This window comes from Syngnathoides biaculeatus, chromosome 12 (assembly GCF_019802595.1).
Source record: "Syngnathoides biaculeatus isolate LvHL_M chromosome 12, ASM1980259v1, whole genome shotgun sequence".
Lineage (NCBI taxonomy): Eukaryota > Metazoa > Chordata > Actinopteri > Syngnathiformes > Syngnathidae > Syngnathoides > Syngnathoides biaculeatus.
This window is the reverse complement of record NC_084651.1, coordinates 18103567-18125812: the sequence shown is the minus strand read 5'-3', so window position 1 is coordinate 18125812 and position 22246 is coordinate 18103567. Positions and strand designations below refer to the sequence as shown.

The window sequence follows — 22246 nt, the reverse complement described above, 5'->3', positions numbered from 1 at the left end:
GGAGGAGGAGGATTGTGAAAGTGAGAAGGAGACTGCAAAGTAAAAGTCAGCCTCTCTCACTCTCTCTCTCTCCCTCCCTCTTTTTCTCCCTGTCTTTCGTCACCCTCCACCACAATTAGTATAAAAAACAACCTTTGAAGTACTGTATTTAACCAACAACCATTTTGATGATGTTCTTCTCTTCTAGATTAGAACTCCAGCATGAACATATATACGCGTACTTAGTGATTGTGTGCATGTGGCACACCATATAAGGATAGTGCTAATGTTAATATGCACTGCCAAACCAACAATAGAAACATCTGCAACTGAGCGCAAGGTGTTTTCTCATATTAGATGTGAACTAAAATATCGAAGCTCAGGCAGTCACAATTTAATATCTACATAATAAAGAGGGGTTCTTTCTCTAAAGTAAACAAAATCATGGGGCTGATTTTTATTTTTCAAGTTTTAAAAATGCTTTATTTTGATTGGCTCAGTAAGGCAATGTGTGAGGTCATGTGATTGTCTTATGTCGTCTTATTGGTGAATTGACGTTACTGACCACATTAGATTGGCACAACGGGCGCCTTATGCGGAAGATGGAGTCGAAAAGTAGACACCCACAAGCAAAAATGGGGAAATAAAAGTAGCGGAACAGCGTGTCGATAATTGGAACAGAGTATCGATCCTTTGTAACATGAATTATCATGTAAATGTGCATGAAAGTATTTGGACAAGTACAGTTTATTGAAAATCACAGTTGAGTAAATGTAATGGAGTACATTAACCATGTTACTTGCCACCTCTATGTGGAGTGGACCTATAGAACTCGTGCACTTACGTCATATAATCTCGTGACTCTCCATATTGCAGGTCCAAGAAAGCATTGTTGAAGTTAACCCATTCATGGGCAGGGTGGTAATTTTTTGCCTTTTTGAGATAAAAGTCTCCTAACAGCCGACAATCAAGAAAATAACACTTCTTTTTCGTTTGTGGTTAAATTACATTATAACTTTACTAATTTATAATCTCGTCCCCAAAATGAGACACTGGCCGCGAAGGGGTACTTTGGTTTTCTTAGTAGATTGTCCCAAAAAACAGAATCACAATCAGATTAAAAAAAAATCAATATTTTGAAATACTGAAGGGTATAATGCATGAAAATCATGATGTCCCAAAAATGGGACGCTGCCCACAAATGGGTTCATTCCGTTGAGACGATACGAAAATATATAGCAAGACATCCAGAGTTTTGTCTGATCCCGTAAAACAATTAGAAGGTGATAATAAACGAAGGTATGTGGAAAAATTAGAGACACTTGGCATAGAGGACCCATATTTAATGCCGAAGTCGATGTTTTTGCAGATAAGAAATCTGACTGTTAATTCGCTTCCACTTGTCTTGGACAACTGGATATGCACATGTATCTGGTGAGTAAGTCGTCGAGATTTACTCACACCATCCACCCCCTTTATTAACCGAAATCCATTGATCTTTTCTCGTCTTTTCAGCTGGTATTCTATAGAATGATATCTTTGAAGAACTGTCTCATCTTTTGTGACAACCAACAGCACAACAGGTCTCGGGGAGTTTGAAAAATCTACTCCGACTCAACGACTCCCGCACTGCCGAGCAGCTATGTTTGACCGGCAATATGGCACCGTGAAAACAGTGACGTCACGTGCACAAGCTCTATACCAAATTACCTAACAGGTTGAGTTAATTTATTGTTATTATTATTAGCGTCATTGATGGTGTAGTGGTGGACACACTTGACTTTGCTGAGCACTGAACAGTTTGGGAAAATTGAAAGCTCATAAAGGTTTCATGAAGATTATTTAGATTGTCATTCATTTCCAATTTTTGAACAGATGAATGGGTCATCTAGTTTAAGAGACTACAGTGTTCATATATACATTAAAACATGACACGTTACATTACTGTAACGTACACAAAAGACCACTCTGAAAGAATCCTGTTGCCTGCTGGGTCCACCTATCCCCAGTATGCAGACCTCATATATCCTCAGGGTCTAGAAAACCAGACCTTGACGAAGGAACACTACCTGTATACCTTCAGGCTATGAGCACAGCCCAGTTCTTTGTGGAAGCATATGAATATTTGATGCCCCATAAAACTTGTTTTTCTGCCACTCTTGCGAATATTTGTGTGTAAAATAACCATTTATGGTTTGTAGACTTACACACACGCACACACATATATTTCTATGAGGCCTAGATTAGCAAGTGAGCATCTATTCCACTCTTTGCTATTGGTTATAGAATGATGACTGACTGGTCAACACATCTGCCTCACAATTCTGAGGACCAGGGTTTAAATCTGGGCGCTGCTTGTGTGGAGTTCGCATGTTCTCTCTGTGACTGTGTGTGTATTATCTGGGTTCTCTGGTTTCCTCCCACATACCAAAAACATGCACAGTGGGTCAATGGATGACTCTAAATTGCCCATAGATGTGAATGTGAGTGCTAATGGTCTTTGTTGATATGTGCCCCACAATTGGCTGGCGACCAGTTCAGAGTCTACCTTGCCTCTCGCCTGAAGATAGCTGGGATCGACTCGAGCACGAGCGCAATATTAGTGAGGATAAGTGGTAGAGAAAATAAATGAATGAATGCTATTGCTTATAAGAACCCCTATTAATAAGAGAAATTGAGAGAAATTACAATAATGGACATGCACGCCTGCGGGGGAAATATCAGCTTGCTCTCTGTGTAAAACAAAACAAACAAAAAAAGAAACTAAAGTAGAACTCACATGACATGGTGCAAAATTCCAAGGTGGGATAACGTTTGAAAGATTTCTGGCAGCTTTCAGCCCTCAGCTCTTGACGGGTTGATTCCAAGCGATCGATGTCTTTTAACCTCCCTGCATTATAGGAGTATTTTGACTCATTCTCATTAAAAGAAGCTACAGACCCTAATAAGCATCTAAGCGAAGCTCAATTTTCACTCTCTTCGTTTCAATCAGTCACCATGACACCCTTCCAACGTGTGCCTAACACCTTCTGGAATGAAGTCTGACATACGGTGTAACTCTTGTTAAATATTTCAGCAGATCAAAGTGAATTTACAAAGATTTTGTGATCACCCGCCGCCTTGCATTCGGGAGAATATACGAGCCAAGGTTGAGGATATCCTCTGTGACAAAGTGACTCATCATCCTGCAGAGGGATTAGTTCAATAGGCTCCTTCTGCTCATTGCACATTGGCAAGTTATTGCTGAAGAACATTCCTTAAACCGTCTTTATGTTGAATTATTTTAAAATCCAAGTAAGATTACAAAGGCTGGTAAACCGTTGGCCTCACAGTTCTGAGGACCCGGGTTCGATTCCGGCCCCACCTGTGTGGAGTTTGCATGTTCTCCCTGTTCCTGCGAGGGTTTTCTCCGGGCACTCCGGTTTCCTCCCACATCCCAAAAACATGCAACATTAGAGGTCCACTGTCTTGAAATGCATGCTTTTTAGTACGTTATTAATGAAAAAACAGCAGCTGGTATGGACCCATCTGTTTTTTCCACCACAAAACATGATTTTGACGTAGATGGCTTTTTCTAACTTCCGCCATGAAAATCCTCTCGAGGGACTTGTTTTCGAGAAGAAGCAGGGAGTGACATACAGGCAGTAGGTACTCAGGCGGGCTCATATGTTTCTATTACTTTTACCTGTGGGAAGGTAGCTCTTTGTTCCTTTGTGTGAGCCAAAATGCCAGCTCGTTGTATAGCTGGATATTGCTCGAACACTCGGGAGGATGGATTTAACCTTCATAAGTTTCCAAGAGACCTCGTTTGTCGTGAAAAATGGATTACACGGGTGCAGAAGACGAGAGCTGCGTGGGTTCCAAATGACAGGTAGGTGTGTATAGAGCTACTAAAAAAAAACAATAGTTGGGGGCGGGGGACGTAATCCGTAAAACAGGGGTCCTAAATGTGTCAATGTGCCACACCGGCTGATGCTGTGATCAGCGAACGCGGCGCCGCTGGGGTGGCTCGTTGCGGCGCCGGGCCGCGGTGGTTCATCTCCGCCGCAGAGGTGGATCAGACGGGGGAGGCGGTTTGGCCGGGGCGTCGTCATCGCTCGCGGCCCCGGGCGGCATTGTTTAATCGCCGGGGTGGAAGTGGATCGGGCAGATGGCGAATGTCCCAGTGTGACGTCACAGACAGAAGATGGACCCAATATTGGTACCACTGGAATGTCAAATGAGACTTCCGCAACTTTGCGCATGAATGACGCGCTCTCCACTCTTATTTATTTTTTTTGTATCGACATTGAAGTGAATAATGTTATATGTATTTTACATTACAATGTCTATTTTAGAATGTACGCTAAATGTACGCTATTTTAGGCATGACACTTGACCTTTAATTGGACACTCTAAATTGCTCCTACATGTGATTGTGAGTGCGGCTGTTTGTCTCTATGTACCCTGCGATGGGCTGGCAAGCAGTTCAGGGTGTACCACACCTCCTGCCCGTTGACAGCTGGGATAGGCTCCAGCTCTCAAAGCAACCCTCGTGAGGATAAGTGCCAAAGAAATGGGTGGATGGATGGGTAAGATTAAAAAGTTGTACAGCCAGGATTTCACTTTTATCAAATCCAAATCTTGATCCCAACACAGTACTCTCCATTGTTTTGCAGGTATACTGTAGTTTAATCAAGGGACTGCAGTGTGTTTGTGTGTATGTGTGTGTGTGTGTGTGTGGGGAGCAGCAGGTGATAACATAACCTAGCCGTTTGCTGCTGAAATTCAAAAGTCTTTCACAATTTACAATCCAATGTGAGACGCCTTGTTTGGCAACAGAATTAATTATCCATTAAAGACGTTTTAATGTCTTGGTTTTGGCCTCACTTGGAGTTAGTTTGAGATTAATGTAATCAGTAACTCGTTACTATTGGCATAGAAATTGATTGTGGGTCTAAATTAAATGAATGACACTTGGTTAGAGTCAATACTGATGTTAATGCACTCAGTGAGATTGATGATTATTCTCAATTTTATGAGAGTGTTGACACCTTAAAATCAATACATTTTCTGAGCTGCAACGAGAATATGACTAGTCATGCTGTTTAAGGCTTCATTGTATGCGCGTCTCAGGTGGGCGTTTATCTTTTGCTTTGTTGTAATGTCATCACCTTTTAATGCAAGATCCTGAGTGGCTGTCATAGATCCTGTTTTATTGGGATATTAAACTACTGGTTCTAAAGGGGAAAAAAGAGAAAGTGAAGCAGCACTAAAACAAATGCAAGGTATTCTAGGTGAAAAATGTTTGAAATAAATTAAGTCTCTCAATTAAGTCTCTAATCAAGAGACCCAATGAAAAAAAAAATGTGTGTCTGTATGAATACATACATTTTCTTATCCGCTTATCCTCACAAGGTTCGTGGGAGTTCTGGAGCCTATCCTGGCTGTCAACGGGCAGGAGGCGGGGTACACCATAAACTGTTTGCCAGCCAATAGCAGGGAACATGGAGACAGACAACAGTCGGACTCACAATCACACATAGGGGCAATTGAGAATGTCCAATTAATGTTTCATGTTTTTGGGATGTGGGAGGTAACCGCAGTGCCCGGAGAAAACCCACACAGGCACGGGGAGAACATGCACTCCACATAGGCGGTATCAGGATTTGAACCCCAGTCCCCATAACTGTGTGTGTGTGTGTGTGTGTGTGCGTGTGCGCGTGTGTGTGTGTGTGTGTGTGTGTGTATATATATATATATATCAGGGGCGTGGTCATACCACTGTCTGGTGCAGGCTCCTCACCTGTGCTTGAGGAAAATTTAATCCTGGCAGAGGTCATTACAAAGGTAGGCAATCCAAAACACGCCAGGCAAAAGGCAAGGTCCAAAAAAACTAAGCAGGGGTCTGATTAGCATGAGACAAGATGTGGAATGAGGAATGTCAAGTCTCTTGACTATCAAGTCAAAGACAAGTCAAGGCTTTCTGAATTATTAGCCCTCGACCGGAGATAAATTATTTTAACTGGATAAATAAAGGTTAAATAAAATTTTAAAAACTGTTCACACACACTACACACTGAGTAAGTACAGTTGAGAGTAAATTAAAATACATTAAAATCTTTCACAACATTCTTAGTCATGTTTGTGTGATTTTTTTCTATGTAAAAGGTGGCCTTGGCTCAGTAAAGTAAGACGGCTCTACCTAGTGATGTTTGTTCAGCGATCGTAGGCGATACCATTTTGTGCTCGTCAGTATTGTTATAAACACAATGTGAACATGTCCTTAGTAAAACTGTGATCTGTGTCCTTAATACATAAACATCTGTGTGGGAGACAGCTTGATAACTACAAATCAAAGTATCACGGTGGAATACAACAAACAGAAGAGGGTAATAATCCGTTATTTTATTGCATAAAACCAAAACCAAAACCGTCAGTGTGGAACTGAAACAATGGCAAAAGCCTCTCTCACAATGCAGATTATGGTTTTGACTCTCAATTAGCAATTACTAATAAAGCTGTAGCTGTGCCCATGCTAGTAGCCTGAACTCTTTTCAGCCTCCAGCTCCTTCCGCATGACAGCTGTTTGCTCATTAGCACACTACTGCAGTGCTCAAGCCCTTTTTCACTTGGTGCATAAACTTGCAGCTGCTCCCTGTTCAAACATTGGGCATCACGTTGACAATAAGTCCAGCGCTGAGCAAAGGGTTTCATAAACTCAGTTGATGAATCTGAGGTTAAGTTTTAAATTATGTCATTGTTCAAACATGAGCTGGTCATAAAATTACTTACTATAATATAAATGATAGTAAAAATGTCCTTGTAGTTATTTTTTTTTAAAGGGGTGGGGGGTGAATTCTGGACCAATCCAAATCATGCAGGTTCCGAGGCTGTGCCATAGGTACTTCAAGTTTCAGATCCTTCCTTTCATGATATGACAGTTTCAGATTTACCTGGATCCAGTAAGAAGTGGAGGCTGAGAAATTTGTGGTGAATAATTTATTAAAAAGGAAGTGAGAATTAGATCTCTGTGGCATAATTGTCACCCTGATGGGTAAAGTTTGGCAGGTGGTGGTGTGAGCAGGTGGATGGCTTGGCAGCGTGGTGGAAGAAGTCAGAAAGCTGAGGAAGACACAAGGAAAAACATGGAAGTCAGGATAACACTAATAAGGCATCACTTACATACGTGAATGTACAAGGCCTGTCTACCACGGTAGGCCCTAAATACTCTGGTGAAGATTTGCAGGATCTGGCAGGCTTTTATGGCGGGCAGAATTGATGACGGCTGATGCGGGTAAGGTGCGCGGGCAAGGTGGTGCTGAGTACAAGGCAGGAAGAGAAAGAGCAAGTGAGTCGCCAAGCGCCACCCAAGCTCCAAAATGAGAACTACAAGGATACTCCATTTCCACAGATGTTTGACACGATTAACTAGATTTCTTTCCACAGACTGGCCACTCCATAACCCAAATGTATTTCCTCTTGAGCCACTCTTACGTTGCCTTGGGTGAGTGCTTTTGGTCAGTGTCGTGCTTGAAGAGCCACCAAGGACCCGTTTTAAGCTTCCTGGTTGAGTGGAGGCTATCACTCAGGATTTCAAGGCACAAAGTTCCATCCATATTTCCCTCGATGCGGTGAAGTTTGCACAGAAACACCCCTTAAGTATAATACTATATAATAATACTATGATACTAGTATTTATTGGAAGCAAAGTGCGAGCAGGATACAGTACTATTAATTTTGCTTTCATGTCGGCCTACAATACTGGAATAAATCCCATCAGTGTCCAGGCATTTTTTCAGTTCGTGTCGTGACTAGTCTAATAAAAGATTTATTTATTTTATTTATTTTTTTTGCGGACTTATATGTGCGATGAAGACTCCAATAATAATGCATCTCTTACTCAATGAGATGTCCATGGCTCGATTTTAAAGGGAGATCGTGCACTAACATTATATTCCACTAAGGGGAAGCAGAGTCTAAAATATAAATACTTTTGGTCTCCCTCCAGTTTCTCTCGATACCAATCAACTGGTTTACGTTTTGTCTAACGCAATACTTATGAACCCACTACTTTTTTTCTTACTTACACTTCCACAATTCCCTGGTGATCATAGTGGTGCAATATGAAATCACGGCATAAGCGACATAGGCTATTTTTCAGTATCAGCGAATGATGGAGGGAAGTAATTTGCACTCAAATATAACAACCGTTATAAATTACCTTAATAATGGATAATCCATTAAATTATTGTATGTATGTACGGAGCCCGCCCCCCAAAATTATATATTATAAATAAGAGAAGGAGTTACAGTCGCGCTCCCCTGACGTTCTCTTGATTTGACACCTCAGATTTCTATCTATGGGGGTTTTTCAAGCATGATATGTTCAGTCGCTGGAAACCAACTAATGATGCGGGTGCTAATTTTGGAGGCCAAATGTAACTTGTATTAAACTCATGGTCAATGAAAAAACGTTTTTCTTTTCTTGGTATTCTTTGAGTGTACTGTTGTTGTTTTCCTTTCGGTTTGTCCCTTTCGGGGCCGCCACAGCGTATCATCTCAGATGTACAATGTACAGTATATCTTGAACGTGAAACAGTTTGATCATTGTTATTCTGGATGCTTCTATTACAGTGACATACTGATGCTACAATTATTATTATTATTATTATTATTATTATTATTATTATTATTATTAGTAGTAGTAGTAGTAGTAGTAGTAGTAGTAGTAGTAGTCGTCATCGTTGTAGTAGTAGTAATAATACAGTAGTAAAGTGTGATCCAATTCAATCCCGAATGCAAAATCACTTCAACACAGGCATCAACAGCAAGTGTAATACAAAAGTAATGTGTGTTGTCTCTGGCGCTGTCTAAATTGTGATGACATTTTTTCCACTTTCCATTATGTTCCATTTTAAATTAAAACCGTGAGAATTGCACATTTCAAAAGACGGTGATATCCTCAATTTGGAAATCACCTTTTAATTGTGTGCTCTAAATTTGTAACAATTTCATTGTTTCCCCCCAAACTGTCAAGCAGAACAGTGACTTTGCTGACTCGTATAAGCGTCATCTGATGGGACTTTCTCCACAGCACAACACCTGTGCGGGTCGACAAGTTGCGTAATGAGCTGCACACAAGGATCTAGCATGCGTGGTTTTGGCTTGTGGCTCCATTGCCGCACGGCGGGGCGTGCAGTGGGTGATGACCAGGGCGAGGTGCACGCTGATCGAGTCAAGGCAGCGGGAGAGATAGTGTAGAGAGGCAGGCAGGCGGGGAGGGGGAGAGGGAGGAAAAGAGGGGAGCGCATTCTTGCTGAGGCATCACAGCAGGACAAGAGATCCAATCTAGAGGTTGTCAGCCGGAGACGGAGCCCGACAAGGAAGGTAGGATGATACGAGAATGACTTCAGCCTAATTATCGCCCACCTCCTTATCGTCATCAGTCTGCATGGTGGTTGACTCCCCAGTGGGGTGGGGAGACCATTGCGTTGGAGCACGGTTTTTATTCATTTATTTGTGGTCATTTCTTCAGTTCGATTTTGAACACGTCTTACTCTTTTGACGGCACATTTTTCTAACTCTTGGGATCTGTTCAACGAGTCCTTGGTACTTATAAAAGTAGAATTCCCGCCCCAAAGTCAGTTTTTTTCAACTTAGTTGATGTTCCTCAACGTTGTTTTTTTAATGACCTGTCAGTTCAGTGGGATGACAAAGTAGATTTAAAGTTTTTCAGCAACTTCTGTTGCTACTGTCTGCTTCGTAATTAAGTCGCGAGTAAATGTTCATGAGAGCGCATGCGCGGCCAGAGGTGTCAGGTGAACATTATATCAGGTAGCTGCACGGTGACTTCAGACGTGCCTGCTGGGGAGCGCGTTGCATCCATTTACTTATTTATGCGTCTGTAACTCGATGCGACGTCAGTTTAATTGTTACTACTCAACAGTTTCTAATTTTAATCTTATGATACTGGCGGCGTGGTTATATTTTTTTACGCAGGTTCTTTTTTAATGCAGATGACTGTCGTTCATTAGTTACTGTTGCGTTTGATTGTTCCAAAGAATTCTGATGTAAGTGAAGGCAAGGGAAAAAAAATCAATTCAAAGCTGTTTTTTTTAATACAACATGGAAAAACTGTGCTGCATGAAGGTTTTGAAATGTTCACCAATGAGACAGTAGATGACAGCAAACTCCATTAGAACAATCTTTTGAATCATATGAATATTCATTGACATAGGAAATATAGCAGACATAAAAATAATCCCCATGAATAAATATGTGTTCACATATTTGTCACATAAATATTCCCAGATATTTAATTTACAGTTATTGGCCTTGAGTAAGAACCAGTAGCTCCAGTGTCACATTTGGTATGACTTCATAGGCAATTCAACTTTTCCAGTTGGGAAAATGCTTCATTGGATTATTCACTTGTGGATTGTAGACAACAAGTGAACTTGTTTATGGTTTACTACAAATGAAAAATACTCATGTCCCATGTTGTCCCTACCTGCTTTTTCCATCAATATGATAGTTCCACTAAATATAAGATAGGCAGTGATGTGGACATGATAAACATATATATGACAAGTTCATTCAATCATCTGAATTCACAAATTAAAGTTTTATTATTGCGATACAATGGAACTGCAGCCTTTCCCCTATTTCTTATGTATTAAGAGCATATGTCTGACTTTTGGCCTCTCTGAGTGTCACTCTCATTGAGCATCACACTCATGAAATTCATTCAGAATCAGGGAAAAAAAAATTCGAATTGGAGAGTCCATATCTGACACGGTGACTGACAGACTCAAATGGAACACAATATAAGGAATAGAGGACCGTGCGTTATGAGGTCTCGAAGACGAGGCACAGCAATGTGAGCTCAAGGAAGGATTTCAGTGTTATCAAATGGGAAGAGGCATATATTTGTTGAGTGGGAAAAGGAAAAGAAGGTGATGCATGATGTGGAAAAACTTGTTTATTTTGTGGTGGTGGTTGCTGGCATGGTGCCTATAATAATCCTTGTACCGTTGCCACGCTGAAGTTTTGATGAGCCTTCATCCTTTGGGAAAGGCTCGGCATTGATTGCCAGGGTGTTAAAGCTTCTAAATATAAACTTGGCTTGTATATACATGTATTTGATTAAATCAGACCATGACCCATTAATATGGTCTTCATCTTTTCTATTGTAGCTTATGTCATGTTATGTGTTATGTTGTGCATCTGTAGGAACATATTGAAAAGTGTCATCGAACACATCATCAGGTGCACTTGGACGTTTGAATATGCCTGTCAAAAGTCTATTTGAAAAATAAAATGTGCTTTTGATTAGCGTTATCAGAGATCTCTGAATGTTACAATGTTAATGAGTTTGAAACAATGCAAGTGCAGTTTGCACTTGAGCATAACTGCATTGCTTCACACAGCAAGGTGTTTCTAACATTAAGTGAACTTATTTAAAGCCCATGTGTCGTCCCTATAAACCTTCTAAAGTCGATATTGTAATGAAAAATACATATAACATTATTTACATCAGTCTCCATATGAAAAAATAAATGTGACCGGAGAGCGCGTCATCCATGCGCAAAGTTGCAGAAGTGTCATTCTACGATATCCAAGTGGTCGCCATATTGGCTGCCTTCTCTGTCCGTGACGTCACCCGGACATTCACCAATGATAACACGCGGTGCACCCTAACTATGGGAAACGAACACGTCCCTTCTGATACGAAAGCTCTTTTCGAAAAGGACAACACCACACAACCGAGTGAAGTTACTGGGGCAATATTACACAATTGTTTCGAGCCCTTAGGGCAATATTACACAATTGTTTCGAGCCATATTCAGATGATATGCGATCACGGTTAAACCACATCCCCGTCCGATCCACTTCCGCGGCAGAGATGAGCCATCGTGGCTCATCGCAGCCGGCCGGTGTGGCTTATGAAAGAGCCTGAGCCGTGCTGCTTTACAGGGTTGTTCACAGACACCACAGTACTGAGCAACACAGTCGAGCCGGGGCGCTTTATGTGCGCACACGACTGAGTGACGCATTCTCGGGTGGGTTCAGAGCCGTCCCCCGTCGTAAAGCCCGACGCGCAGCCTTCGCAGAAGCTGTGACCACCGAACGCGGCGCCTCAGCCGTTGTGGCTTATTTTCGGCACCATGGTGGCATATAATGGAGCAAGGCGTGCTGCTTTTAGAGGGTTGTTCACAGCCAACACAGTACCCGATGAACACTATCGAGCCGGGGCGCATTACTGCGCGCACGAGGCTGAGTGAGACATTGTTGGGTGGGTTCTTCAGATGCCCCGGCGTCCGCGCAGCAGTCCGACGCGCACATCGACACATTTCATACGCGATTACGTGGTCCGCTCCATACTATTATTTTTTTTTAGTAGCTGAATACACACCTACCTGTGATATGGAACCCACAAAGTTCTCATCCTCTGCACCCGTGCAATCCATTTTTCACAACGAACAGGGTCTCTTTCAAATTTATGAAGGGTAATTCCATTCTCCCGAGTGTTCAAGCAATGTCCAGCAATGCAATGAGCCGGTATTTTGGCTAACACGAAGGAACAACCAGCTACCTTCCCGGAAGTAAAACTAATGGAAACAAACGAGTTCACTAGGGGCGCCGCTGTCCTTTGCGTCACTTCCTGCTTCTTCTCGAAAACAAATCCCTCGAGAGGATTTTCATGGCGGGAGTTACAAAAAGCTGTATACTTCAAATTCATGTTTTGTGGTGAAAAAACACATGGGACCATATTGGCTGTGGGTTTTTCATTAATAATATACCAAAAATCATCCATTTCATGACAGTCACACTTTAACAATATAATGGGCACTGCGGGTGGCACTGTTGGGTGTGTGTTGAGTATGTCTGCCTTAGATTCCAAAGCATCACTGTGTTTTCATGCCTAGGTGGGTCTTTCTGGCTTTCTCCCACATTTTCAAATAACATGCTTTTGAGTTCATTTGAAAACTGAATTGCCCATAGGTGTGAATGATTGTTTGTCTATACCGTACTGTGTTTGTCCTGCTATTATCTGGTGATCTGTATGGGATATGTACATACCCTGGTTTTTGTCCACAGTCAACTGGGATAGGCTCCAGCTCAATAGTGACCCTGTATAGCAGCACTTATGATTTATCCATATTCGTAAATTGGGAAACAATATGGCCATACCAATACCAATGAGATTAGAGACTACCTAGAAATCGTGGATTTTTTTTTCCTCTGAGATTTATGAATGTCATTGATATCCAGGAAATTGCATTCACATCCCTCCCTTAAATTCTGTCTTAAATAAGGCAGCACAGTGGAGCAACTGGTTACAGTGTCTACCTCACAGTTCTGAGGTTTGGGGTTCAAATCCCAGCCTTGCCTGTGTGGAGTTTGCATATTTTCTCCGTGTCTGAGTGGGTTTTCTCCAGGCATTCCGGTTTTCTCCCACATCACACACAATTGAGAACTCTAAACCGCCTGTTGGTTTGAATGTGAGTGCGAATAGTTCTTTATATGTGCCCTGCTACCATTTTAGGGTGTACCCCACCTTCTGCCCAATGACAGCTGGGATTGGCTCCAGTACTTCGGTGATCCGCGTGAGGGAAAGGAGCTCAGAAAATGGATGGATTAATGGATGTCTGAAATAAATTCAGTAAAATTAGTCTGGTCAGAACATTGTGTTTATTTCCGAATGCATGTTGAAAGATGGCCTCATAGTCCAGATGAAATCATTCAATACATTTAATGTCCGTGAGACCATGGATGTGCAAACACTGCGCATATACTGAAGGTACAGTCCCCTTCCATTGCCCCATTGTTGCACTTCCCTAATGTCACATTCATTCCCAGATATCCATCCATCCATCCATCCATCCATCCATCCATCCATCCATCCATCCATCCATCCATCCATCCATCCATCCATCCATCCATCCATCCAGTGCAGGAGCCTATCCCAGTTGTCATTGAGGAGGAGGCTGGGTACACCCTGAACTGGTTGCCAGCCAATCACAGAGGACATGGAGATAGACAACAGTCACACTCACATTCACACCTAGGGGCAATTTAGAGTCTCCAATTAATACATTTTTGGGATGTAGGAGGAAACTGGAGTGCCCGGAGGAAATCCACGCAGGCACGGGGGGTGCCGGGATTTGAACTCCAGTCCTTAGAACTGTGAGGCCAAAGCACTACAGCTACACCAACGTGCTGACCCATTCCCAAATAAACCTCCTTCAATTTATTGTAGGTGTACAGTATGCCGATTGTCTAGGCTAAAAAAGAAAGAGAGAAAAAATGAGAAGAAAAAAACAAATGTGACCGTGGCAGTTTATATACATTCAATAGCATTATGGTAGTGTCTTTTTACAAAATTTGCAATATGTAATGTAATTTAATGTAATCAAATTGCAACCAAACTTTGGATAAGATATGCTGTTTGACTTTCCCATGGTGCTTGACTTAAGACAGGAATGTCAATCATGTTTTTGTCATACGCCACACAGTAATTATGGATTCCTTTAGAGCGCCGTTATTATTGTGAACTTCATATAACTGTATGATTGTCTCATTATCACATATACAGTGTACACAACATGATTGGCTCATTAGATAGCAGTAAAAAAAATGAACAAAAACAAACTTTGAATCAATTTTCTTTAAAAGGTGCCTTGGTAACAAAACATGTTTTGCAATAGCAGTGTTAGTTTAATAGTGTTCTAACACACACATGATCTGGCCCCTAAACCCTTAGTTTGACAGATGTGATTTCAAAGAAGTAAAGTTTAAGTTGACATGAGAATGAATGAAATCGTAAATTTGACAGGGAATGACCACATTTTACGGTTGCCCCACCCGGTGCGTCTCTTGGGTGAAGGTGTATAAATGGGAGACTCACATCAATAGGAGAATGTACGCAACCAGGAGAGCGTGCAATGGCACACCTTTTTCTTCTTTTGCACACAAGTGAATATGGCCCTATGCTCCATTCCAGCTGATTTTTCATTTTTTTTCTTTACTTCTATTCGACAAGAGGATTTTTTCTGCAGGTGTTGCCAATGCTGAAGTGGTTCACTCACATGACTTCTGTGCAGGCAGCGTGAGTTTGCTTCCCACTCAATGATGGTGTAAATGAATATGAGTGTGAATGTTTTTTTTTTTTTTCCCCATCTACAGCTGTGGCCTGTGATTGACTAGTGACCAATCTGAGGATACTATGCCTTCCATTTGAAGTCAGCTTAGATAGGGTCCAGCTGCATACAACCCTAAACAGGATTTTAAATAATATACAGTATGTATTTTGCAGGAGAGGAAAACCTGTATGTGCATACCATCACTGTTATTGGATTAAAGATTATGACTATTCTTTTTATTCAACTTTCAATTTATATTTCATATGGAGAAAATCTTGTTTGCCTTTTTCTTAATAAAAGTAAAAAAAAAATCCTAAAAGTATTATATATTGGATGTTGTTTTGGAATTTGAATCCTTTCTAAGATTGTACAAAATACCAAAATATGCATTGCTACTAAATTTTTTTGAATTTATAAAAAATAATATATTTTTTCTTTCTTATTCTTCTATTTTTTCTTATATTTTTTTCTATAAATTACTACTAGTGTTAAAAAGTTTTGTGTGTGTATATATATATATATATATATATATATATATATATATATATATATATATATATATATATATATATATATATATATATATATATATGCATATATATATATATGAATTGTCCAAGCTGCTTATCCTCACAAGCAGGATCCCATCCCCGCTAGCTTTGGCTGAAAAATGGACTACACCTTGAACTGCTTGCAAGTCAGTGACAGGGCAGATATCAATACCATCACTGAGTGGGAATCGATTCCCCACTGCCCACACCAAAGTCAGGCGTGTGTACCACTACACCATCAGTGTCTATCTATCTATCTATCTATCTATCTATCTATCTATCTATCTATCTATCTATCTATCTATCTATCTATCTATCTATCTATCTATCTATCTATCTATCTATCTATCTATCTATCTATCTATCTATCTATCTATCTATCTATCTATCTATCTATCTATCTATCTATCTATCTATCTATCTCATAACCGAATTCCAATGAAGTTAAGACATTGGCCATTGGCCCTAACACAGCCCCATACCATCACAGATGCTAAAATTTGAATGCCATGTTTATTTATTACCATAATTCCATTCAAAAGTTAAACGTCCTTAAATTATAGATTCGGGGCCCACAATTTAAGTTCTTTCAACTATTTTTTTTTGCTTATTTTTATATTATTTGGGCTTCCAGTTCACAACACCCATGAAAATCAGGAATTACAAAAATTTGAATATTTTGAAGAATTCCTTTACTTACACATACTAGTTTTTTTTTTTTTTGTAGAAAACGCAAAGAAAGAAATTAGGGTAACATTAAATCAATCAAAGTATGGATGTTCAATGCTGGTTTTGGGAATCCCTTTGCTGTTATCACAGCTGGGATGCAGCATGGCATTGAACCAATCGGCCAGTGTTTTTGCCTGGGAGTTATGGAGACCCAGATTTCATTGATGCTTGTTGTCAGTTCTTCTTTATTTTGGCATCTGGTGGTGTTTGTTATCCTCTTGATAACGTCCCATCTATTCTCAATGGGGTTTAGATCTGGCAAGATGGTTGGCCAATCAAGCACTGGGATGGCATGGGGATCAAACCAGACTTTTGAGCTGCTGGGTGTATGGGCAGGGGCCAGGTCCTGCTATAAATGAAATCTGCATCTCATACAGATTCTCAGCATAAGGAATCATGAAGTCCTTTAAAATACTCTGGTAAACTGCTGGGGTTGGATTTATGAAAGCAGATTTTATCCAAACCTGCAGTGGACATCCACCCCAAATCATGACTGTGATCTTTCACACTGGACCTCAAGCAACTTGAGTTCTGTTCTTCACCCATCATCCCGCAGACACTTTGACCATGATTCCTGAACGAAAGGCACACTTTAGTTTAATCAAAAATGAGGACCTTGGACCATTGGCCAAGAGCGCTGTCCTTCTCCTTGGCCCAGTTGAGACACTTCCTATGTTGTCTCAGACTCGATCCAAGGAACCCAACAGGTGATGTCTGAATACGATGGTTGATGAAGCTTTGACTCCTACCTCATTCCACTATTTCTGGATCTCAACTGCATTCTTGCATTTTTGGTTTGAAGGTGTACATGATGGTATTCAGGTCAGTTGTCAAGTCTGCAGTCTTTTCCACATTGAGACAATTGAACCAAAGTGAAGCAATTTAATGACACCTGTGGAAACCTGTGCAGGTGTTTTGTGTGTAATAGAAAATTATTAGTGTGTGGCTGTTATTTTAAAACATTAATGTCCTGCAAAATCTCATCCAATTTATTCAGAGTAATTAATTTTTTGGAATTCCTGATTTTGTGAGTTTTATGAGCTGGAAGCCCAAATTATGTAAAGAAGAAGAAAAAAACAACTTGAAATTGCTTAAATTGTGGGCCCTGAATCTATGATCTATAATATTTAAACATTTTCAATAGAATTATGAAAATAAACTTTTCTATGATATTCAAATTGGTGGTGCATCTGGTTAGAGTGTTGGCCTCAAACTTCTAAGAACTAGGGTTCAAATCCCAGCGCTGGCTGTGTGGAGTTTGCATGTTCTCCCTGTGCCCAAATGGGTTTTCTCCGGGCACTCCGATTTCCTCCCACATCCCCGAAACATGCATTAGCATATGCAAACATGCGATGTGTTATTGTGTGACTTTCTCTACATGCCTTGCGATTGGCTGGCAACCAGTCCAGGGTGTAGCCCGCCGCCTGCCCGATGATAGCTGGGATAGGCTCTCGCACTCCTGCGACCCTTGTGAGGATAAACGGCTCAGAAAATAGATGTATGATATTCAAATTTTCATGTTTATAGATATACTGCATAATGCATAGTTCATCTTTTGCACTGGTTCTTACATCCACACAATTCAATCCCCTACACTTGCAATATTTTCTCATTTTAACATACACTTGCATCTAATTCCAGCTGTGTGTTGTCATCAAATCAGACAAGGCAACCAGGGAGAACTGAAGAACATACATTAGTAAGGAATGGAAGACAGGGAAGATTATTCTGCTCAGTCAAAGGTATTGAAGGCAAACCATCAATTCTGATTTTACCATCAGTAGTGATTGTCCTTTACTTTTAGTGTTTTTAATTATATACCTTATTGAGATTTGTTTGAAACTGCAACCTGTCAAGCTTGTCCCTTGCCTCTTGCTAAAATGCTGTTGATACCTCACCTGTGACCCTTATGAGAAGTGTATACAAAGTGGATGTCCATGTTTGAAATATAGTAAATAAAACATCATAAAGCAAGAGAGGGATTGTTTCATTTCATTTAACGCTCCAAAATTCCCATCTACGGCCATACCATGGAATTAACTTCTGCCGCGGGAAACCAGCAAGTAGCAATTTAGTGGCCAAGCTGTGTGACAAATTCTCATTTTTGCTATTCAGACATGGGATGCTGGCATAAAAAGTAGCTGCAATGGTTGGTGGTGATACAGGACAGGGAGAGAGAGAGACATTGAGGGTGTAATGAAAGGGGCAACAGCGCTAGATGAGGAGGGAGGTAAAGTGTTGAGATGCATAGGTCATCTGTGCCGAGGAGGAGCAACTAAATAGTGTGTTTGGACTACAATAGGATTTTAAGAAACATCGGCTGTTATGGGGGAGCTGTGATTCCATGCAGACGTTGAGGAAAACAAAAGTAGATGAGTGAGTTTGTACAGGCTATTGAATGCCCTGTGACACTGCCAGTTTGGGTTGTTGCTTTGATATACATGGACCTTTGCTGCCTAGCTTATTACAAAATGTGTTGGTCAAGGGACAAGAGACTCTGCAGACAACCACAAATGAGTGTGAAAATTGAAGGATGGAACCCACTTTATCGATTCATTGAATGTCTTTGTTTACAGAAGGGTAAAATTGAAAGGAAAATTGGATTAAGACTGTTGAGAGAATGCACTGAAATATTGTGGTGCATATTTTAGGCCACAGTTCATCAAGAGCCAGCAAGGCATAGGTTTGATACAAATATTTTGTCATCCCAACACAGTGGAGGTTCTTATGAAACATATGGGTGTAAAGAAGGTACCAAGTCCACATTTATCCAGACTATAACTGCAATTACTTGATGTCTCAGTACTTTTTGTTTTAACTGGGGTTCCTGTCTAGTGCCAGAAACAGTGTACTCTGACTTTTCACCTAAGTCAGCTTGGAGAGACATCACCTTTCCTGTTAACCTGGGTAGAATAAGCAACTTTCATAAAATATACACTAATCATGTTGGTTGTCCTTGTGTTCTTGGAGAATACATTAAAAACAGCACATTGAGCAACACTCCAGTGAAAAAATACAGTATCAGCTAATCAAACCTTTGCCATGATGGTAGATTCAAATGCTGCAATTTTAGTGAAATGATTTTGTCGTTTATCAGAGCACCATTGCTTTTTGCTCAAATTGCTTTGGATGCATGTTGGTTGTGAGGTTGGTAAAAATCTTGTTGCTATGGTAGGACATAGGAAGTTATGATGTACACCTGTAGGTGTCTTTAAAGTTTTTTTTGTATTGTGTATAGGTGGTAGAGGGTCTGCCCCAAAGTTCTGAGGACCAGGGTTGAAATCCCGGTCTCACCTGTGTGGAGTTTACATCTCCTCCCCCGTGCCTGTGAGGGTTTTCTCTGAGCACTCTAGTTTCCTCCAGCATCCCAAAAACATACATTGATTGGATACTAAATTGCCCCTAGGTGTAACTGTGAGTGTGGCTGTTACCCTTGTGTGCCCTGCAATTGGCTGGCTACCAATTCAGGGTGTACCCTACCTCATGCCCAATGACAGCAGGGATTGGGTCCAGCACTCCTACGACCCTGCTGAGGATAAGCAGCTCGGAAAATGGATGGATGTTTAATGCATATTTAATTGAATAAACTACAACAAGATATTTGTTTACTCTGATAAACATTATTGTTTTGAGCAAATAATCATTAACCAACATGCAACATGTTCCAAAAACGAAACCACTGTGTTACATCGGCTTTTCTTTTAACATTTAATAAACATTTGGGAACTGAGAACACTAATTGTTGAAGCTTTTGTAGGTGGAATTCTTTCCCATTCTTGCTTGGCATACAGCTTCAGCTGGTCAACAGTCTGGGGTCTCTGTTGTTGTATTTTATGCTTCATAATTCACCACATTTTTTTTTCAATGGGAGATAGGTCTGGACTGAAGTCAAGCCAGTGTAGTATCCACACTCTTACTACAGAGACACAGTGTTGTAGCACTTACAGAATGTGGTTTGGCATTGTCTTGGTAAGCAGGGGCATCCATGAATAAACCATTGCTTGGATGGCAGTATATGTTTCTCCAAAACCTTTATGTATCTTTCAGCAATAATGGTGGCTTCACAGATGTGCAAATTACCCATGGAATTGGCACTAACACAGCCCCTTACCATCATAGATGGTGGCTTTTGAACTTTGCCCCCGTAACCCGGACTCCACAATTTTCCAAAAGAATTCGAAATGTGGACTCGTCGGACCACAGAATACTTTTCAACTTTGCATCAGTCCCTTTTAGATCGGCTCGGTCCCAGAGAAGCCAACGGTTTTTCTGGGTGTTGTTGATTAATGGCTTTTGCTTTGCATACTAGAGTTTTGAATTTCACTTACGTATATAGTGCCAAACAGTTTTTACTGAGATTGTTTTTCTGAAGAGTTCCTGAGCCCATATAGTGATTTTCTTTACGCATGGACATATGTATGGAATGCATTGACGCATGACATCATGGTTACTCAATGTTGGCTCACAGCCTTGCTGCATATATGCCGTGGTTTCTCCAGATTCTCTGAACCTTTTGATGGATCATGAAATCCCTAAATTCTTTTCTATTGAACTTTGAGGAACATTGTCTTTAAACTGTTCAACTATTTTCTCACTTACTTATTCGCAAAGAGGTCAACCTTGCCCCATCTATGCTTTTGAATGACACAATGAATGGAGAATCCAGGAAAGCACATTTTATACCCAATCTTGGCACCGACTTATTCCCAATTAGGCTGTTCACCTTTGCAATATACCAAACAGGTGTTTGATGAACATTCCGCAACTCTTTTTTTTTTTGCCACTTGCCCTAGCTTTTTGGAACATGTTGCAGCCATAAAATTCCAAGTTAATGATTATTTGCTAAAAACAAGAAAATGTATCCGTTTGATCATTATCTTATCTTTGTGGTCATCCATCCATTTTCTGAGCCGATTTTACTCACAATAGTCGTGGAGTGCTGGAACTTATTCCAGCTGTCATCAGGCAGGAGGTGGGGTAGACCCTGAACTGGTTACCAGTCAATCGCAGGGAACATGGAGACAAACAACAGTCACTCTCACCATCACACCTAGGGGGCAATTCAGAGTCTCCAATTAATGCACGTTTTTGGGATGTGGGAGGAAACCGTAGTGCCCAGAAAAAGTCCAAGCACGCGCAGGGATAACATGCAAACTCCACACAGGCAGGGCTGAGATTTGGACCCCGGTCCTCAGAACTGTGAGGCCAATACTTTAAAGCCGTGTGTCTTTGTCGTGCATTTATTTAAATATAGGCTGAACATAATTTGCAAATCATTGTATTGTTTTTTTGTTTAACACAACTTCTTTGGAATTGGGTTTGTACATTACGCTTTAGACATCTTCATTTGTCTTTGGCAATTCACTGTTGCATGGGATGTTTTGCTATGACTTGATGAAGTGTTTCATGATGAAGAATGGGACATGCCACTGCCAGCATTTTAATAAATCATCACTATCACAACAGGTGCTGTATAAACTGCAACACCTCCTGCTGTGTTTTAAACAGCTTCACTGTCAGTGTGTACATGATCACAGAAGCTAGCGTTGCAAGTGAGAGTGCAGTAATCGACTTGGTAGATGGTGCAGCAATGTCGTCTCTTAGCCATATAGGGAGTTTATAATTTTGTATCTATTAAGAAGAGGTTTTAGATGGGAGCCTTCATTTGTAGTGAGGTGGGAAAAGTAGGTTTAATATTCTGTAGTTCAGAAATTATGTTTCTATAAAAAGTTTCAAATGTATGCATATCGGTGCACTCACCAAGTGTGTATTAACACCAAAACTGCATTTGCTACTCATTTGAATAAAACGTTTGTTAATCCCTGACAAAAACTGTAAACAATAGATTCAACCATGCCT

The 22246-nt window shown here is 40.7% G+C and overlaps 1 protein-coding gene across 1 annotated transcript in view; it reads left to right on the top strand.

Annotated features, from left to right (window-relative positions):
• Window positions 1-9257: 9257 nt before the first annotated feature.
• cdh23 (cadherin-related 23) overlaps window positions 9258-22246 on the top strand; it is a 215694-nt gene continuing 202705 nt past the window's right edge. Inside the window, exon 1 of the mRNA XM_061836939.1 lies at window positions 9258-9348. The gene's annotated coding sequence lies outside the window, so the exon portion shown is untranslated. The remainder of the gene's footprint in view (window positions 9349-22246) is intronic.